Genomic DNA, 21412 nt, shown 5'->3' with positions numbered 1-21412 from the left:
AAGATTAAAGAATAGTGCCTACTCTCCAAAGCTATCCTCTGACAGTATGGCGCCCATGTTTGTGTGTGCTCTGGCTCATACACTCACATAAACACAAACCACTAGTAGTAAAAAGAAAAAAGAAGCATAGTTTACCTAAAAGCTACTTGTATGGCTGTCACTCTCTGCCAATCTCTTCAAACATAATGGAAAGCAAATAATACAAATAATAGCTGCTAAGTCACCCAAGGATTTTTAGGCAAATGTGTCCGATACCTTCCATTAACATTAAACAGTGTTCATCAGCACTCTATGGAGAAGCAATCTAGCAATCAGCCATTTCACTTGAAGTAGCACAGGAGGCTTTGAGTTATACAGTAGCCTGGTCTCCTGGGCTAGCTCCACACCAAAAATAAAGTAAAAACGTCTTCTAATTTCCAGTACCTCTGGGCAACGGCAATCAATACTTCTGGAGAACAAGTTCCAGTAGATGGACAGACAGACACATATAGGTATAGATAGGTAGGTGGGTAGGTAGGAGACAGACAGATGAAATTTTAGAATTCAATTCTAAATGTGAGAAATAATTAAATGGAGACGATTTTATTCTTAGATGTGAGTGAGTGATCTAGCAGAGTAGATTATAACTACATCTATATATGGGAAAGTATGAAGAAGTGGGTGTATGAAGAGGAAGGAGATGATTTTATATTATAACCTCCAAAAAATCTAATTAAATCAGTGAAAAGTGCAGTTTTCATATGGGTACTCTGTTCCTGGTGTGGTAAAAACTAGTTATCTATATACATTTTTCACCCATACCCACAAGTCTTTAGTCGCCTTGATAGTACTCTATAACTGTGGACTACACACAGGTACTGTCAGGGTACTTGAGGACATGTCATAACAAAATAAAGATCTGGACACTGTAGCATAGACTTTTTTTTTAACTTGAGTATTTCTTATTTACATTTCGAATGTTATTCCCTTTCCTAGTTTCCGGGCAAATATCCCCCTAATCCCCCCCTCCCCTTCTTTATGGGTGTTCCCCTCCCCACCCTCCCCCCATTGCCGCCCTCCCCCCAACAATCACGTTCACTGGGGGGTTCAGTCTTAGCAGGACCAAGGGCTTCCCCTTCCACTGGTGATCTTACTAGGATAATCATTGCTACCTATGAGGTCAGAGTCCAGGGTCAGCCCATGAATAGTCTTTAGGTAGTGGCTTAGTCCCTGGAAACTCTAGTTGCTTGGCATTGTTGTTCATAAGGGGTCACGAGCCCCTTCAAGCTCTTCCAGTTCTTTCTCTGATTCCTTCAACGGGGGTCCCGTTCTCAGTTCAGTGGTTTACTGCTGGCATTCACCTCTGTATTTGCTGTATTCTGGCTGTGTCTCTCAGGAGAGATCTACATCCGGCTCCTGTCGGCCTGCACTTCTTTGCTTCATCCATCTTGTCTAATTGGGTGGCTGTATATGTATGGGCCACATGTGGGGCAGGCTCTGAATGCATGTTCCTTCTGTCTCTGTTTTAATCTTTGCCTCTCTATTCCCTGCCAAGGATGTTCTTGTTCCCCCTTTTAAAGAAGGAGTGAAGCATTCACGTTTTGATCATCCATCTTGAGTTTCATGTGTTCTAGGCATCTAGGGTAATTCAAGCATTTGGGCTAATAGCCACTTATCAATGAGTGCATACCATGTGTGTTTTTCTGTGATTGGGTTACCTCACTCAGGATGATATTTTCCAGTTCCAACGATTTGTCTATGAATTTCATAAAGGCATTGTTTTTTATCACTGAGTAATATTCCGTTGTGTAGATGTACCACATTTTCTGTATCCATTCCTCTGTTGAAGGGCATCTGGGTTCTTTCCAGCTTCTGGCTATTATAAATAAGGCTGCTATGAACATAGTGGAGCACGTGTCTTTTTTATATGTTGGGGCATCTTGTGGGTATATGCCCAAGAGAGGTATAGCTGGATCCTCAGGCAGTTCAATGTCCAATTTTCTGAGGAACCTCCAGACTGATTCCCAGAATGGTTTTACCAGTCTGCAATCCCACCAACAATGGAGGAGTGTTCCTCTTTCTCCACATCCTCGCCAGCATTTGTTGTCACCTGAGTTTTTGATCTTAGCCATTCTCACTGGTGTGCGGTGAAATCTCAGGGTTGTTTTGATTTGCATTTCCCTTATGACTAAAGATGTTGAACATTTCTTTAGGTGTTTCTCAGCCATTTGGCATTCCTAAGCTGTGAATTCTTTGTTTAGTTCTGAACCCCATTTTTTAATAGGGTTATTTGTCTCCCTGCGGTCTAACTTCTTGAGTTCTTTGTATATTTTGGATATAAGCCCTCTATCTGTTGTAGGATTGGTAAAGATCTTTTCCCAATCTGTCGGTTGCCGTTTTGTCCTAACCACAGTGTCCTTTGCCTTACAGAAGCTTTGCAGTTTTATGAGATCCCATTTGTCAATTCTTGATATTAGAGCATAAGCCATTGGTGTTTTGTTCAGAAAATTTTTTCCAGTGCCCATGTGTTCCAGATGCTGCCCTGGTTTTTCTTCTATTAGTTTGAGTGTATCTGGTTTGATGTGGAGGTCCTTGATCCACTTGGACTTAAGCTTTGTACAGGGTGATAAGCATGGATCAATCTGCATTCTTCTACATGTTGACCTCCAGTTGAACCAGCACCATTTGCTGAAAATGCTATCTTTTTTCCATTTGATGGTTTTGGCTCCTTTGTCAAAAATCAAGTGCCCATAGGTGTGTGGGTTCATTTCTGGGTCTTCAATACTGTTCCATTGGTCTATATGTCTGTCTCTGTACCAATACCAGTAGCATAGACTTCTAAGCTCAGCATGTGGTACTCTGAGGCAAGAGGATCATATGTTCAAAGGGAGGCTAGACCACATGATAAGACCCTGTCTCAAAAAAGGAAAAGAAATAGAAAACAAGACAGAGACCCTCGCCCTCTTTGAAGTTTTATCTCAGTCATGGGAAATTAAGAATAAATATTATAAGTAAGCAAGTTATTTAATATATCATGAAATAAGTTCCAAAAACAAAAAACAAAACCAAAGTCATGGGAAGTCAGAAACACAGAGGTCTGGTGTCACACTGCTGAACAAGATGGGAAAGGTAAGTAGCATTGAAAAAGCCAGATATCAGAGATGAACAAAGATGGGAAACTGGCCTTGCAAGAGGAAGCGAAGTCCTGCAGAAAGAAGGCAAGATGCACTCTAGAGCTAATATTTGAGATGTGTTCGGGGAGCACAGAGGACATGTTGACTGAAAGAAGTTGGAAGGCCATGGAATCTCATCTCTTCCTTGCTCTGAAATATTAAATCCCACTGAAGAAAACACCTAAATGCAGAGCAGGACACCACTTTGAGATGTGTGGCCCAGCACGAGCGCCAGAACTGATGGTCCCTAAATGACCCTGAGAACACTTCTGACAAAGAATTGCCCACTCCACTCTTAGCAAGGTGGCAAACTTAGCCACACTTTACATCTTCACAGAAGTCTCAAACTCCTGATGGGTTCAGAGAGGAGAGAGGCCATGCATTCCCACTCTGCTTTCTGACTTGCTTGAAAACAGAAACCTTCCCATTTATTCAAGCTGGTTTCTGTACCTGGCTTCCGACCTTAACCTACACTGTCCTGATGAAACTCCTCCATGGCCTCCTTCTCTGAATTCCTTCTCCCTTAAATATGATTATGTCTCTCCAAGCTATAATCTCTGCGAGCGGTTTTGTTTACAACATCACTTTAAATTTCCACTTGTATTTGGACAATTTTCCAACCTGAATTCCCAGATATGACTCGCTCCTGTAGTCTAAGTGGGGGTTTACAGCCATGTTCTAAGCACATATGTGCTATAGTCATACATCAAATGCACACCATAAGAAAATTAAGCCTAATTCCGTCTTCCAAAAAATATTCCTCCTCTACTTCCTATAGGAACTGATGACATCATATTCTACCAATCATCTGGGACTTATTATAGCTTTCATACTCTTTTATCTCCCATGGTTTTCATTTGGGTTTCTATTTCTGCAATGAAACACCATGACAAAACAACAAGCTGGGGAGGAAAAGGTTTATTTTGATTAGACTTTGAGAGCTCTGTTCATCATCAAAGGAAGTCTGGACAGAACTCAAACAGGGCAGGAACCTGGAGGCAAGGGCTGATGTAGAGGCCATTGAAGGGTGCTGCTTACTGGCGATGACTACCGAACCAGGGATGGCGGCATCCACAATAGGCTGGGCACTCCCATAAATCACTAATTTAAAAAATGCTGTGTAAGCTTTCCTGATCATATGGAGGACATTTTTCAAACGAAGTCCCCTCCTCTCAGATGATTTTAACGTGTGCCATGTGGACATAAAACTATCCAGCACACACGCTTACAGCCAAAGAGAATTTTCAACTCTACTTTCTTGATTTCTGTCACATGGATAGCACCTTTTACCAAATATTCAGTATCCTCAATAACTTGGTTCTTCCACTGGAGAAAATGAAGTCCTGGGTGTCTCGAGGCTGAACCTCGGGGTGCTGAGCTAAGTGCCATTTGCTACATCTAACTTTCCAGATAAAGAGTTTTGGGGGTGGCTGTTGTTTGTGTTTTGCCTTTTTGTTTTTTTATTACCTACTAAGATAAGTGCTTAATATCATTTAGTCTTAAATGAAATGGTGAGCAGAAATAGTTGGCTTCTAAAAAAATTAAATTAGTCTTAAAAACCACACCAGAACAGGAAAATTCACAGTGGAAACACATGGGATAGGATTGGAGGAAAAATTAAAGGCTTAGAAGGCAAGTAAGCAAACATGGAAAGAATTTCAGCAAGAAGTCAGAAATATTAGTAGCTTTGAACTTAGGCTATCATAGAAGGATAATAAGAAATATATCTTAAGGTGCCCAGGAGCTCGGTCTTTATACACTGGGAGACCATGAAAGAATTCTGAGCAGGGAGTAAGTAACCAGGAGAAATAGAGATGTTAGGAAGGCCAGTTGTGGACTTGGCTTAAGTCACTCTTTTAAATCCTCCGCAGAATCTAGAACAGTGTTTTCAAAGGACATGTGGAAGTCAGTAATGAATTCTGTGAGATTGAAGTCAATGACAGGCACTTTGTGGAGAGCAATGAATGACTGGGTTGTGTGCAAAGCACAATTCAGAGCTGTCAAACTTGAAAGCGGACATATTGGGCTATTGTAAAGTTGAGACTAGCCTTGTGAGCCCCACTCTTCCCTTTTGAAGGCTGGTGGTTGCCATGGTTACAGCTACATGGTTAGGCTTATTTATAGCTATACACTATCTTTAGTGAACTCCACAACAGATGAGAGAAAAATTCAACTGTGAAGCTATCTAAGAGCATTGAAAATACTTAGGATGAGCAGTAGAATAAAATATACACCGGAGAATCTCCAAACACCACAGAGAGCCCTATTTAAACAACTGTTTCCTGAACAGTGTTCTGAGAAAAATTGAAAAATAAGGGCACAGAAATGGCCAAAGCCCAAGATTCTGTATAGCCTGCCTTTGCCAGCCCCTGCTACTACGATTTGAAGCAAAACTTCCAGGAAAGATTCCATGAATAAATGAATTGTCTTTACTATTTATCATATGCAAAATAACCACAGATGTGTGTCTCTCTGTTATCACAATAACAACATGAGACAGGTACTGCTTTTATCGCCATTTTACATGTTAGAAAAGTGCAATACATGGAAGGTAAGAGACTCCAAAAGCTACATGGGATCATCAGGTTTAAGCAAGAGCCCATTTACTCAGTTTCCAGTGATTTTCAACACCGTGACATACTGACTTTGATATGATTAAATAAAAGTCTGAAGAAGACAAAAATCACTGAGACGCCAAGAGCTCAGACCTCCATTTAAAGTGAACTCAAATCTAAAATGGCTATTTTGACAAGGGAAAACACAGAACTGAGGCTGTGTGCAACCTCAGATCTCTACCAAGACAAAGCACCCTACACCTATTTCAAGTGGCTGTCAGCATTCCTTCCAAAGGGAAGCTGATACGCTATATATCAAATTAAATATGACTTGAAACTGTTGTCTCTCTGTAAACTTAATGACAAGTCTATCTGTACATAAAGTAAACCTTAGTCCAATTACCTGAGAAAGAAATGGACAGTGATAGCCAAAGACACATTTCCTTCATCCTTAACAAGTCAATGGGGCAAGTTTATTGATCCTTAGTAGATCTCGGAAAGCAATGGATCAGACATCTTAAACACACACGCGCGCACACACACACACACACACACACACACACACACACACACACTCAGTATGTAACAGGACTGAGCCCTACGCTGTTTCTCATGCTAAAGCCTGAGTGTAGAGTTATGTATTACCTGAACTTGAACATAACCAGAATTTGACTAGTTTCCAAGAAAGGCCCTTCTTAAAGCCAAGGGAAATGGTTTTGGTCCACCACTGCTTATTGTAGGGAGGACTGCAGGTGGGATTTATCCAGAAAAGTGGTATTTCAGAACTCAATCCGCTTGCTTTGTTAAGGAGTGCATTTTATAATCCTAGGACAAGGGATGGCGTTCACTGACAACCATTCTGCAATAGGGGTAGCTTTTGGATGAAAGTGACCTTGTAGAGCTTTAGAAGTCATTACTACCGATCGTGTGGCCTATGAGTATGATCGAGTTTGCTCATGCTTCTATCAGGTAAGGACTGATTAAAATGCTTGGCTCGGAATGGTAGCCTCTAGTAACAGAGTATTGAATAAGACAAGTATATAATGAAAAGTCGGATGCTGGTGAAAAGCAATGTTATTCTGATAGAACAGCACAGACTATTTACTTACTCTGTATGCTCTGCGTCAGCCTCAAACCACTGAGAAGCCTGCTTTCCTAACTGGACTCTGTATTGTTGTCTTTATGCAGGCGAGGGCTGGCACAGGATGGGACAGGACCTATGATTGGGCAGTGAGAAAGTGGGGCGGGCATAGAGTTTTGGTAAGGGGAGAGAGAGAGGGAAGAGAAGAAGAACCAAAGTGGAGGCAGAGAAGACCAACCCAGGTCGGTGTGGCCTTAAATGGCCACAGGTAGTTAATGAGTATTTCTGAAGGGATGGATTTTTGTAGGTCAATTTATCTTATCTAAGTGGGCGGTTTATATCATTATCAATTGGTTGTGAGCTTATTGTGTACAAGTTTTGTGGGGTTTGAATTTACTGATATCAATCTGATTGCTAAATTGCAAGCTTATTGAGTTTTGATTTTAATGGGTATCTGGGAGTTGTAACTATACACATTGGGGAGCAGATGTTGGGAATGTGAACAGAGTTCACTGGCAGAAAGCCAGGAGGGCAGACACCACGGGGGACAGAAAATAGCTGGGGGTAGAGTGGTATGGTGCCCTAGAACTGGCCGCCACTGAGATGAATATTTCCTGCTAATTCCATATGGCTCAATGATGCCAGCAAGTGAGGATTTGTGGGTATTTTCAACATTTACTGCAACACTGGACTTCCGTGTTTATGTGATTTTTTTTCTTCTAGATTGGAGGGATGTTGGAAAAGGAAATGGACGGTGAAGGAACAACCTCAACTACAAAGAATCAACCAGCCCACGTACCAATAAGGCCAAAGGCAAGAAAAAATATTTTAAAAATATTTATGATAGAGACAAGCCTGGGAAACCAGAAGAGACTGCTCCCTGCACACACATCTCGGACGCCAGAGGAAAAAGCCAAAGACCATCTGGAACCCTGGTGCACTGAAGCTCCCGGAAGGGGCGGCACAGGTCTTCCTGGTTGCTGCAGCTGCAGAGAGCCCCTGGGCAGCACCCCACGAGCGAACCTGAGCCTCGGGACCACAGGTAAGACCAAATTTTCTGCTGCAAGAAAGCTGCCTGGTGAACTCAAGACACAGGCCCACAGGAACAGCTGAAGACCTACAGAGAGGAAAAACTACACGCCTGAAAGCACAACACACTGTCCCCATAACTGACTGAAAGAGAGGAAAACAGGTCTACATCACTCCTGACACACAGGCTTATAGGACAGTCTAGCCACTGTCAGAAATAGCAGAACAAAGTAACACTAGAGATAATCTGATGGCGAGAGGCAAGCGCAGGAACCCAAGCAACAGAAACCAAGACTACATGCCATCATCGGAGCCCAATTCTCCCACCAAAACAAACATGGAATATCCAAACACACCAGAAAAGCAAGATCTAGTTTCAAAATCATATTTGATCATGATGCTGGAGGACTTCAAGAAAGACATGAACACACTTAGGGAAACACAGGAAAACATTAATAAACAAGTAGAAGCCTACAGAGAGGAATCGCAAAAATCCCTGAAAGAATTCCAGGAAAACACAATCAAACAGTTGAAGGAATTGAGGATGGAAATAGAAGCAATCAAGAAAGAACACATGGAAACAACCCTGGATATAGAAAACAAAAAGAAGAGACAAGGAGCTGTAGATACAAGCTTCACCAACAGAATACAAGAGATGGAAGAGAGAATCTCAGGAGCAGAAGATTCCATAGAAATCATTGACTCAACTGTCAAAGATAATGTAAAGCAGAAAAACCTACTGGTCCAAAACATACAGGAAATCCAGGACTCAATGAGAAGATCAAACCTAAGGATAATAGGTATAGAAGAGAGTGAAGACTACCAGCTCAAAGGACCAGTAAATATCTTCAACAAAATCATAGAAGAAAACTTCCCTAACCTAAAAAAAGAGATACCCATAGACATACAAGAAGCCTACAGAACTCCAAATAGATTGGACCAGAAAAGAAACACCTCCCGTCACATAATTGTCAAAACACCAAACGCACAAAATAAAGAAAGAATATTAAAAGCAGTAAGGGAAAAAGGTCAAGTAACATATAAAGGCAGACCTATCAGAATCACACCAGACTTCTCGCCAGAAACTATGAAGGCCAGAAGATCCTGGACTGATGTCATACAGACCCTAAGAGAACACAAATGCCAGCCCAGGTTACTGTATCCAGCAAAACTCTCAATTAACATTGATGGAGAAACCAAGATATTCCATGACAAAACCAAATTTACACAATATCTTTCTACAAATCAGGCACTACAAAGGATAATAAATGGTAAAGCCCAACATAAGGAGGCAAGGTATACCCTAGAACAAGCAAGAAACTAATCGTCTTGGCAACAAAACAAAGAGAATGAAAGCACACAAACATAACCTCACATCCAAATATGAATATAAAGGGAAACAATAATCACTATTCCTTAATATCTCTCAATATCAATGGCCTCGACTCCCCAATAAAAAGACATAGATTAACAAACTGGATACGCAACGAGGACCCTGCATTCTGCTGCCTACAGGAAACACACCTCAGAGACAAAGACAGACACTACCTCAGAGTGAAAAGCTGGAAAACAACTTTCCAAGCAAATGGTCAGAAGAAGCAAGCTGGAGTAGCCATTCTAATATCAAATAAAATCAATTTCCAACTAAAAGTCATCAAAAAAGATAAGGAAGGACACTTCATATTCATCAAAGGAAAAATCCACCAAGATGAACTCTCAATCCTAAATATCTATGCCCCAAATACAAGGGCACCTACATACGTAAAAGAAACCTTACTAAAGCTCAAAACACACATTGCACCTCACACAATAATAGTGGGAGATTTCAACACCCCACTCTCATCAATGGACAGATCATGGAAACAGAAATTAAACAGTGATGTCGACAGACTAAGAGAAGTCATGAGCCAAATGGACTTAACGGATATTTATAGAACATTCTATCCTAAAGCAAAAGGATATACCTTCTTCTCAGCTCCTCATGGTACTTTCTCCAAAATTGACCATATAATTGGTCAAAAAACGGGCCTCAACAGGTACAGAAAGATAGAAATAATCCCATGCATGCTATCAGACCACCACGACCTAAAACTGGTCTTCAATAACAATCAAGGAAGAATGCCCACATATACTTAGAAATTGAACAATGCTCTACTCAATGATAACCTGGTCAAGGAAGAAATAAAGAAAGAAATTAAAAACTTTTTAGAATTTAATGAAAATGAAGGTACAACATACCCAAACTTATGGGACACAATGAAAGCTGTGCTAAGAGGAAAACTCATAGCACTGAGTGCCTGCAGAAAGAAACAGGAAAGAGCATATGTCAGCAGCTTGACAGCACACCTAAAAGCTCTAGAACAAAAAGAAGCAAATACACCCAGGAGGAGTAGAAGGCAGGAAATAATCAAACTCAGAGCTGAAATCAACCAAGTAGAAACAAAAAGGACCATAGAAAGAATCAACAGAACCAAAAGTTGGTTCTTTGAGAAAATCAACAAGATAGATAAACCCTTAGCCAGACTAACGAGAGGACACAGAGAGTGCGTCCAAATTAACAAAATCAGAAATGAAAAGAGAGACATAACAACAGATTCAGAGGAAATTCAAAAAATCATCAGATCTTACTATAAAAACCTATATTCAACAAAACTTGAAAATCTTCAAGAAATGGACAATTTCCTAGACAGATACCAGGTACCGAAGTTAAATCAGGAACAGATAAACCAGTTAAACAACCCCATAACTCCTAAGGAAATAGAAGCAGTCATTAAAGGTCTCCCAACCAAAAAGAGCCCAGGTCCAGACGGGTTTAGTGCAGAATTCTACCAAACCTTCATAGAAGACCTCATACCAATATTATCCAAACTAGTCCACAAAATTGAAACAGATGGAGCCCTACTGAATTCCTTCTACGAAGCCACAATTACTCTTATACCTAAACCACACAAAGACACAACAAAGAAAGAGAACTTCAGACCAATTTCCCTTATGAATATCGACGCAAAAATACTCAATAAAATTCTGGCAAACCGAATTCAAGAGCACATCAAAACAATCATCCACCATGATCAAGTAGGCTTCATCCCAGGCATGCAGGGATGGTTTAATATACGGAAAACCATCAACGTGATCCATTATATAAACAAACTGAAAGAACAGAACCACATGATCATTTCATTAGATGCTGAGAAAGCATTTGACAAAATTCAACACCCCTTCATGATAAAAGTCCTGGAAAGAATAGGAATTCAAGGCCCATGCCTAAACATAGTAAAAGCCATATACAGCAAACCAGTTGCTAACATTAAACTAAATGGAGAGAAACTTGAAGCAATCCCACTAAAATCAGGGACTAGACAAGGCTGCCCACTCTCTCCCTACTTATTCAATATAGTTCTTGAAGTCCTAGCCAGAGCAATCAGACAACAAAAGGAGATCAAAGGGATACAGATCGGAAAAGAAGAGGTCAAAATATCACTATTTGCAGATGATATGATAGTATATTTAAGTGATCCCAAAAGTTCCACCAGAGAACTACTAAAGCTGATAAACAACTTCAGCAAAGTGGCTGGGTATAAAATTAACTCAAATAAATCAGTTGCCTTCCTCTATACAAAAGAGAAACAAGCCGAGAAAGAAATTAGGGAAACGACACCCTTCATAATAGACCCAAATAATATAAAGTACCTCGGTGTGACTTTAACCAAGCAAGTAAAAGATCTGTACAATAAGAACTTCAAGACACTGAGGAAAGAAATTGAAGAAGACCTCAGAAGATGGAAAGATCTCCCATGCTCATGGATTGGCAGGATTAATATAGTAAAAATGGCCATTTTACCAAAAGCAATCTACAGATTCAATGCAATCCCCATCAAAATACCAATCCAATTCTTCAAAGAGTTAGACAGAACAATTTGCAAATTCATCTGGAATAACAAAAACCCAGGATAGCTAAAGCTATCCTCAACAATAAAAGGACTTCAGGGGGAATCACTATCCCTGAACTCAAGCAGTATTACAGAGCAATTGTGATAAAAACTGCATGGTATTGGTACAGAGACAGACAGATAGACCAATGGAATAGAATTGAAGACCCAGAAATGAACCCACACACCTATGGTCACTTGATTTTTGACAAAGGAGCCAAAACCATCCAATGGAAAAAAGATAGCATTTTCAGCAAATGGTGTTGGTTCAACTGGAGGGCAACATGTAGAAGAATGCAGATCGATCCATGCTTATCACCCTGTACAAAGCTTAAGTCCAAGTGGATCAAGGACCTCCACATCAAACCAGACACACTCAAACTAATAGAAGAAAAACTAGGGAAGCATCTGGAACACATGGGCACTGGAAAAAATTTCCTGAACAAAACACCAATGGCTTATGCTCTAAGATCAAGAATCAACAAATGGGATCTCATAAAACTGCAAAGCTTCTGTAAGGCAAAGGACACTGTGGTTAGGACAAAACGGCAACCAACAGATTGGGAAAAGATCTTTAGCAATCCTACAACAGATAGAGGCCTTATATCCAAAATATACAAAGAACTCAAGAAGTTAGACCGCAGGGAAACAAATAACCCTATTAAAAAATGGGGTTCAGAGCTAAACAAAGAATTCACAGCTGAGGAATGCTGAATGGCTGAGAAACACCTAAAGAAATGTTCAACATCTTTAGTCATAAGGGAAATGCAAATCAAAACAACCCTGAGATTTCACCTCACACCAGTGCGATTGGCTAAGATCAAAAACTCAGGTGACAGCAGATGCTGGCGAGGATGTGGAGAAAGAGGAACACTCCTCCATTGTTGGTGGGATTGCAGACTGGTAAAACCATTCTGGAAATCAGTCTGGAGGTTCCTCAGAAAATTGGACATTGAACTGCCTGAGGATCCAGCTATACCTCTCTTGGGCATATACCCAAAAGATGCCTCAACATATAAAAGAGACACGTGCTCCACTATGTTCATCGCAGCCTTATTTATAATAGCCAGAAACTGGAAAGAACCCAGATGCCCTTCAACAGAGGAATGGATACAGAAAATGTGGTACATCTACACAATGGAATATTACTCAGCTATCAAAAACAACGAGTTTATGAAATTCGTAGGCAAATGGTTGGAACTGGAAAATATCATCCTGAGTGAGCTAACCCAATCACAGAAAGACATACATGGTATGCACTCATTGATAAGTGGCTATTAGCCCAAATGCTTGAATTACCCTAGATGCCTAGAACAAATGAAACTCAAGACGGATGATCAAAATGTGAATGCTTCACTCCTTCTTTAAATGAGGAAAAAGAATACCCTTGGCAGGGAAGGGAGAGGCAAAGATTAAAACAGAGACTGAAGGAACATGCATTCAGAGCCTGCCCCACATTTGGCCCATACATATACAGCCACCCAATTAGACAAGATGGATGAAGCAAAGTAGTGCAGACCGACAGGAGCCGGATGTAGATCGCTCCTGAGAGACACAGCCAGAATACAGCAAATACAGAGGCGAATGCCAGCAGCAAACCACTGAACTGAGAATAGGTCCCCTATTGAAGGAATCAGAGAAAGAACTGGAAGAGCTTGAAGGGGCTCGAGACTCCATATGTACAACAATGTCAAGCAACCAGAGCTTCCAGGGACTAAGCCACTACCTAAAGACTATACATGGACTGACCCTGTACTCTGACCCCATAGGTAGCAATGAATATCCTAGTAAGAGCACCAGTGGAAGGGGCAGCCCTGGGTCCTGCTAAGACTGAACCCCCAGTGAACTAGTCTATGGGGGGAGGGCGGCAATGGGGGGAGGGTTGGGAGGGGAACACCCATAAGGAAGCGGAGGGGGGAGGGGGATGTTTGCCCGGAAACCGGGAAAGGGAATAACACTCGAAATGTATATAAGAAATACTCAAGTTAATAAAAAAAAAAGAGAACTTATATAATGAATTGCTATTATAACAGACATTTTACAATATATGGAAAAATAATGAGAAAGATGTAAAAAAAATATTTATGATAAATTACCCAAAAGTTTCTTTGTGCATGTGAGGTGATTAAAACAGAAAGCTACAACTGGCCACAATGAGGAAAACAAATGCTTGAATTGCCCTAGATGCACAGAACACATGAAACTCAAGACGGATGATCAAAATGCGAATGCTTCACTCCTTCTTTAGAAGGGGAACAAGAATACCCTTGGCAGCGAATAGAGAGGCAAAGATTAAAACAGAGACAGAAGGAACACCCATTCAGGACTTGTCCCACATGTGGCCCATACATATACAGCCACCCAATTAGACAAGATGGATGAAGCAAAGAAGTGCAGGCCAACAGGAACCGGATGTAGATCTGTCCTGAGACACAGCAAGAATACAGCAAGTACATAGGCCAATGCCAGCAGCAAACCACTGAACTGAGAACGGGACCCGCGTTGAAGGAATCAGAGAAAGGACTGAAAGAACTTGAAGGGCCTCGAGACCCCTTATGAAAAACAATGCCAACCAACCAGAGCTTCCAGGGACTAAACCACTACCCAAAGACTATACATGGACTGACCCTGGGCTCCAACCTCATAGGTAGCAATGAATGGCCTAGTAAGAGCACCAGTGGAAGGGGAAGCCCTTGGTCCTGCCAAGACTGAACCCGGAGTGAACGTAATTGTTGGGGGAAGGGTGGTAATGGGAGGAAGATGGGGAGGGGAACACCCATATAGAAGGGGAGGGGGAGGGGTTAGGGGGATGTTGGCCTGGAAACCGGGAAAGGGAATAACATTCGAAATGTAAATAAGAAATACTCGAGTTAATAAAAAAAAAAGTAGAACATTTATATTACATCCCTTCCCACAAAGGCTCAGGGAACATTTCCAAAGATAAAGGCCTAGATTATAGGAGCCAGAGATCCAGGAAGACTAGGGCCAAAGTGTATCTTTGGGACATGATTGGACCTTAATACTCATGAACTAATAGCAGTCGTGTTTGTCTGTATAAGACCTAACCAGTCAACATATCAACATACAGTTCGGAGGGGGGTCTTATGAGCTGAGAAACCGTAGACAATGGATGGCCTCTGGGGGAGAGAGAATCAGTTTTCTTTAAGGGTGTGGCCCCTGATTGGTACTATGCTGCAGTAAATGGTAGTGCACCAGTAGTATTCAACAGCACAAATCGGGTTCAGTGGATTATTAAAAAGGGGGAAGCATGGAGTTTAGAAGGAGTGGAGAGTAGATCTAAAATATTATGTTTTAAATTAGGGAAAAGCTGGAGGAAGCTGAGGAGGAGCGCAACCCTGTAGGAGAACCAGCAGTCTCAATTAACCTGGACCCCCGAGATGTCTCAGACACTGGATCACCAACCAGGCAGCATATGCCAGCTGCAGCAGAGGACTCCTGGGTCTGGGTTCAGTCAGAGAAGATGCACCTAATCCTCAAGAGACTGGAGGTCCCAGGAAGTTTAGAGGTCTGGTAGGGTGGGTGGTATGAGTGGGGTGGGGACATCCTTGTGGAGACAGAGAGGGGGATGGGGAGGAGATATGGGTTGTGGAACAGTCGGGGGGTGGACCAGGAGGGGAATAAAATCTGGAGTGTAAAAATAAATAAATAAATAAATAAATAAATAAATAAATAAATAAATAAATAAATAAAATGTCCAAAATCCTGTGAAAGAAAGAAAGGAAGGAAGGAAGAAAATGAATGAATGAATGAATGAATGAATGAATCAATCAATCAATCAATCAATCAATGGACAAGAAAAGAGCCATAGTGCTATCATATTACTCATATGGAATTTTGACCAAAAGGAAAAAAATTCTAGATGCCAAAATATAGTTAAGGCAAAAAAATATAATTCAGTATCATAATTTAGAGTTTGTATGACATAGTCTTTCTCTGGAATGCAGTGCATTTTTCTAAACACTGGACGAGTTATAATGAAGTAGGGCACCTTTATTCTACCTGTGCATTTGCAATGTGCTATGTATTTGTGCTATTATCTTTCCTATCAGAGCTTAGAGACCATATGTATCCTTGATAATAGTTTTACAACATGTGATATATGTATTTTTCAAAGCTATAGCTAAGGCCAAGGGTAATTAAACAATTTTCTAACTTCATTCCAGTCCGGTAATTTAGAGATAAATTCTCTCCCCTAATTAAAACACCAATATACTTGAATGAAAAAGAATGTCTTTTGAAACCTACTACTGTACAATAAATATATGCTAATAAAATATTCAAAATATAAGTGAATATGGTGACAAGATGAAAACCATCCTTTCTCTCTGAAATAAAATAGGAAGTCACATAAGAAACTATGAAGAACTTTTATGTAACACAGAAAAGTAGGTTTATCTTCAAATACTTATGCTAGGGTATGGAGAACTGTCTTACTCAGTGTTCTATTGCTGTAAAGAGACATCATGACCATGACAACTTTTATAAAGGAAAGCATTTAACTGGGGCTGTAGTTCAGAACTTCTGTCCATTATCAACATGACGGGGAACGTGACAGCATGCAGGCAGACATGGATCTTGAGAAGGAGCTGAGAGTTTTATACCCAGATCTTCAGGCAACAGGAAGTGAGAGACTCTTGCCTCTGAATGGGCTTTTTGAAACCTCCAAGCCAAGTCCCAGTGACACACTTCCTTTAATAAGGCCACACCTCCTACTCCTCCTCAAGTAGTGTACTCCCTAATGCTCAAGCATTCAAACATATAAGCCCGTGGAGGCCATTCCATTCTAACCACCGCAGAGGTGAATCTTCGAGAATTCATCACAAGTACCAGTTTGGATAAGAAAAATTCATATCCAACTGGACCATGATTGCTGGTTTATACAGGCCTTGGCTAGCATATCTTATTTCAGAGTTTACACACACAAAATGATTCTCAGGCTTTGACTTGATTTTTGTATGTAGAGTATTTGAAGGAAATGAAAAGGACATCGGTGCCTCAAGCCAAATGTAAGCATGTCTCCCAGGTCTTAGAAGATTATAGTTTAGAGAATGACTGTAGAGTCTACATTCATCTGCATCTGCTTCTACTGTGACTAGTTCTTGCCACCTTCTCACTTCACTGATCCTGCTTCTAACATCAAACATCTATATTAAAACTTTGAAGTCCCAAGTCATAGAGGCTTAGAAGATTTTTAATAATGCAGTAAAATGAATTGGAGTACATAAAATTTGTCATAAATATAATAACTCTTTCTGCTAACATCCATGTAATCTATTAATTTTTTAATTAATTTATTTTTTTCTTCTTTCATACATTATACTCTGACTGCAGTTTCCTTTCCCTCCACTCCTCCCAGTCTCTCCTCCTACTTCCCTTCTCCCACAGCTCCACTCCTGTTTTGAAAAATTGACAATAAAATAAGACAAGAGTGAAAGGTCTCTGCATAGCAAGAATATAAAATATAAGCCAGGATACAGGGGAAATATTACAATTCATAAATTCTCTTCATATGTCCTGGCCATTTTGTTAGTATTCTTCACCACCTGTAACAGCAGTAGTGATTTCCTTGTTGAATTGAACTGAACTCTGGTCCTAACTGTGAGCCTTATGCTCAAGAGAGTATGAGCCTACAGGTCCCTTGAACTACAAGGTAGAGGTTTCCATGTTCTCTTTAAGCTTAGACGATTAGTCACCATTTAACATGAAGGAGTGAACCACTTCTGAGGGCCCAGAGGGTTCAGTGGCATCCCCAGGTTTTAAATTTATAGAGTGCAATGATTTTAGTGTCTCTATTCCAAACATCAAAGAGTTCAAATTTCTTCCAATCAGTTTCCTAAATATCAGCATCAAAGACTTACTAGATGAAAAGTCCAGACGTCTCTGGTCAACTAATTTAAGTCTGGGACCTGACTACCAGGGTTTTCTGCCCTCTCAATAGTTAAAGGTACATTTAATGATGCACTGCCAGTGGTCTGAATTTTATTGTTTTGTTTTCAATTGGTGACTAATCAGCCTAAAGTCTATTTTTATTCTTCTTATTCAGTGCATCACAATTGCCCAGCAGAGAACTGTCCATTCCATAATTCATAATATCTACCTCCCCCATGAGTCAGTCCCAAGTGTCTAAAATACTGCATTGGTCAATTATATACCTCTGCAATATTGTTCCTTCCCAGTTTACCATTAGTGAAAATCCTAGCAATTGAGAAATTAAAGCATGTCAAGCGTAAACAAGATTTCTTTTTAATACTCCTGCTGAGGGCCATGCAGGAGGAATGACAAACAGCTTTAGAACTCATGGAATGAAGCTCATGGGTTACCACAGACACGTGTCCTGGGGATGTTATGGAGTTCTTCTCTGCTTGCTGCCCTCTTACTCTAAGAATTATATGAAAAATTTAAGGGAACATCTAGTCCCTCACTGGGCAGTATCTCTGGCATTCACAATATTAATGCTTGATCTCATTTAAACATTGCTATTGGGACAGATTATGATTCTGTCACCACCCGAGAAGAATATAGAGATGTAGATTATCATCCATGGCTCCCACCCTTAGAAAACATTTGGAAAATTAATTATTAGTGAAGCTAGGTTGAGATGGTTTTACTACTGGCTCTGATGTTAAAAAAAAAACTTAGGGAATAATATGAAGCTCAGAACTCTTCGTGGTTAAGCTGGGGACCCTTTACGGCCAGAGAGCAACATCAATGGCAACACTGGTTGATGTGACTCTTCCTGAGGCTGGACTGGTGATGACTGATTTCTTTATACCCACATTTCCCTCAGCTTCCTGATACGATTTATTAATAATTGCTGATGAGTAGATACTCATTTTGAGGATTTGAGATAGGTATGACCGGTTTTTATATAAAAGTTTAGATTCATGCTTATTTTAATATTCTTACAAGATTACTTTTAAAGATTAATAAAAAATAATTACTTCTTTCTTATAAATGCAAATTGTTGCCCGCCAGTAAGAGAAACAGGCTGAGAAAACTACCTTGCTTGCTTTTACTTTGTTAATCTATAACAAGTTGCTTGGTTATGAATGTATGTGGGTTTTTTTTTTCAGAATAATTTGTTTTCTTTCGCTATACTATACAATGTTATATCTTGTAAAGGTATTGAATAGTACATTAGTTTTTCTCACAATCATTCACTAGAAGAAAACTAAAATGTAATCACAATGTAATTGTTTACTGCTTGAAAGATTTTGCTGGGACATATAAGTGATGGAAGAAAGAATAAAATATGGGTGATTGGAACATTGTTTCTCGCCCCCATCAACTATGTGTGTATGTGCACAGTTTGAGCGAATGGGGGCTGGAAATTGTTCATTCTATCCACGAATTGTGTGTAATTATTTATGTATGTATGTGCGTGTGTGTGTGTGGAATACTTGGAGCCTGCTTGCTGGAGTTTTGCCCTAACCAAATCTGTCTGTGTGAATATGTATACATCTGTCTGTAGGTCTGTAGCCATGTATGTATATGTGTATGTATATATGGTGTACATTTGTGCTTACTAAGTTGTTGGACTCTGCCTTTTGTTCTCTCTCTCTCTCTCTCTCTCTCTCTCTCTCTCTCTCTCTCTGTGTGTGTGTGTGTGTGTGTGTGTGTGTGTGTATGTGTGTATTCATGTGAATTTTCTCTCTTTTCTTCTCTTTCTCACCAGCCTCAAGGGGTTAAAAGAGTTCAAAGCTTTTCTCCTGGCCACAGAGAATGCCAGCCTCAGTAAATTAAGCTTTATTCCCTCAGAAAAAAAAGTCTGCTGAGTAACTTCCCTACTCACTGGCTGCCTTTGGCAGCTGCCCCTGTAGGTATCTGGATCCACTGGGTCAACAGCTCTAAGCACTGACCCCCAATGGCTACCTACCTCCATTTACCCACCACATGGCTGTTAAAACCAGTCATTGGCATACTCCAACCCCAATTGTCTATTTTTAAAGAGCTGTTTTCTGAAGAAACTTTTAAACACACCATACAAGCACAACTGAATACCTGAATTATTTGGATACATCAGTTTTACCCAGGATTAGGTAGTACTATCTGGCTTTTGCTAAGTAACTTCTTACAGTTAAAAATAAAAAGTATTAATACTTGTAATTTTAACTGTAGTCTTAAAAAGGAATTTATGCCTTTAATACAATTTAAATATTATATATGTCACATGTACACATATATATGATCTATTGTTAGTTGCTACTTTTCCTGAGAAATGAGACTCACATGTGGTAGTTCAACAAAATATATTTGAAATTAAAGCAATATACACTCTAGTTCATCCTCTACAATGCTATCCATCTTTTCTTTACATTTATTTATTCCCTTTAAATTTTTAATTAACAATTGTATATTAGATGTGGCACAATGTGGTATTGTGATATAAATATCCAATGTGGTGTTAGCAAATCAAGCTCATTGTCATATCAGTCATGCCAGTAGCCATTTTTATTATTTCTTTTGTTTTTGAGTAATACAATTACATTATTTACCCCTTCCCTCTTCTCCCTTCAAGCTGTTTCATATATTCTTCCTTGCTCTCTTTGAAACCCATAACCTCTTTTTATTAATTGTTGTTATTCCATATTTTCTTTAAATATATAAATACAACCTGCTCAATAAATATAATGTTACTTTTCTACTCTGGTAGCATGCAGTTTCTTCCACCATCATGAACACTACTCAGTAGGGGTAAGATTTTTCATTACATATCTGCTTGGAGTTACATAGCATTCGATAGATAATTTTGAGTAATATTCCCAAACAACCTTGATGCAATTTAGATTTTAAAAACAGCCAAGGCATGATCGAGTTCTACAGTTCTCCTGGATGGCTGAGCAGGTCTATGCTTGGACTGATGACTGCAACATGGATTCAGAGGAATCCTTGTCATATCTGTTCTACTAAAGCTAATCCCTTACACTGGTCTTGAGCATGGTGTTACCTAAACTGCTCTTTCAGATTTTATCATAGTCTCTACAGAACTAATATTCTCGGACAAGAAAACTTGTTATGTATGCTCTCTTCTCCACTGGATTGTGCTTTCCTTAACTCTTGGGTTCTAATATTTCTACATTTTGCCTGGAACAGGCTTAAGCTGAAAGTAATTGAAACCTAAAGGCTATAAGTGAATTAGAAATGTACCAAGGACTTGTGGTACCATGGAGCTTTGAGAAGAATAAGAAGGGCTAAGGCAGAAGCCAGGGTTCTGCAAAAAAAAAAAAAAAAAAAAAAAAAAAAAACCTCAAGGACTTACGAATGAGTTCAAAGAATATATGTGTATGTGCACCTGTGTGTGCACATGAGTGTGTATGTGGAAATGTTAGTTGTATGTGGAAATGTTAGTGACTTTGTTAACTTATGGAAAGACAAATCTATGAAAGATCAAAGCCAGAAAGATATTCCAGAATGTTACTCATATAAGAAACTCGGACCCCCGAGCTTTGTTTGAGATTTTTCTCTGTGTATCTGTGATGACAGCCTAGAGGCAAAGTGGGAAAAAATGCTATGCCAGCTCTTAGGAATATATATATAACAGTCAAGTAGACATCCTAGTTTGGCTGCCTGAATCACATAGTATGATCCCACCTCCTGGAAGGACAGACTTCTTAGCATCTCCCTTAACCCCAAGAACACTAAACC

This window comes from Rattus norvegicus, chromosome 5 (assembly GCF_021556685.1).
Source record: "Rattus norvegicus strain SHRSP/BbbUtx chromosome 5, alternate assembly SHRSP_T2T, whole genome shotgun sequence".
NCBI classification, from domain to species: Eukaryota; Metazoa; Chordata; class Mammalia; order Rodentia; family Muridae; genus Rattus; species Rattus norvegicus.
Note: the sequence above shows the minus strand (reverse complement) of the source record.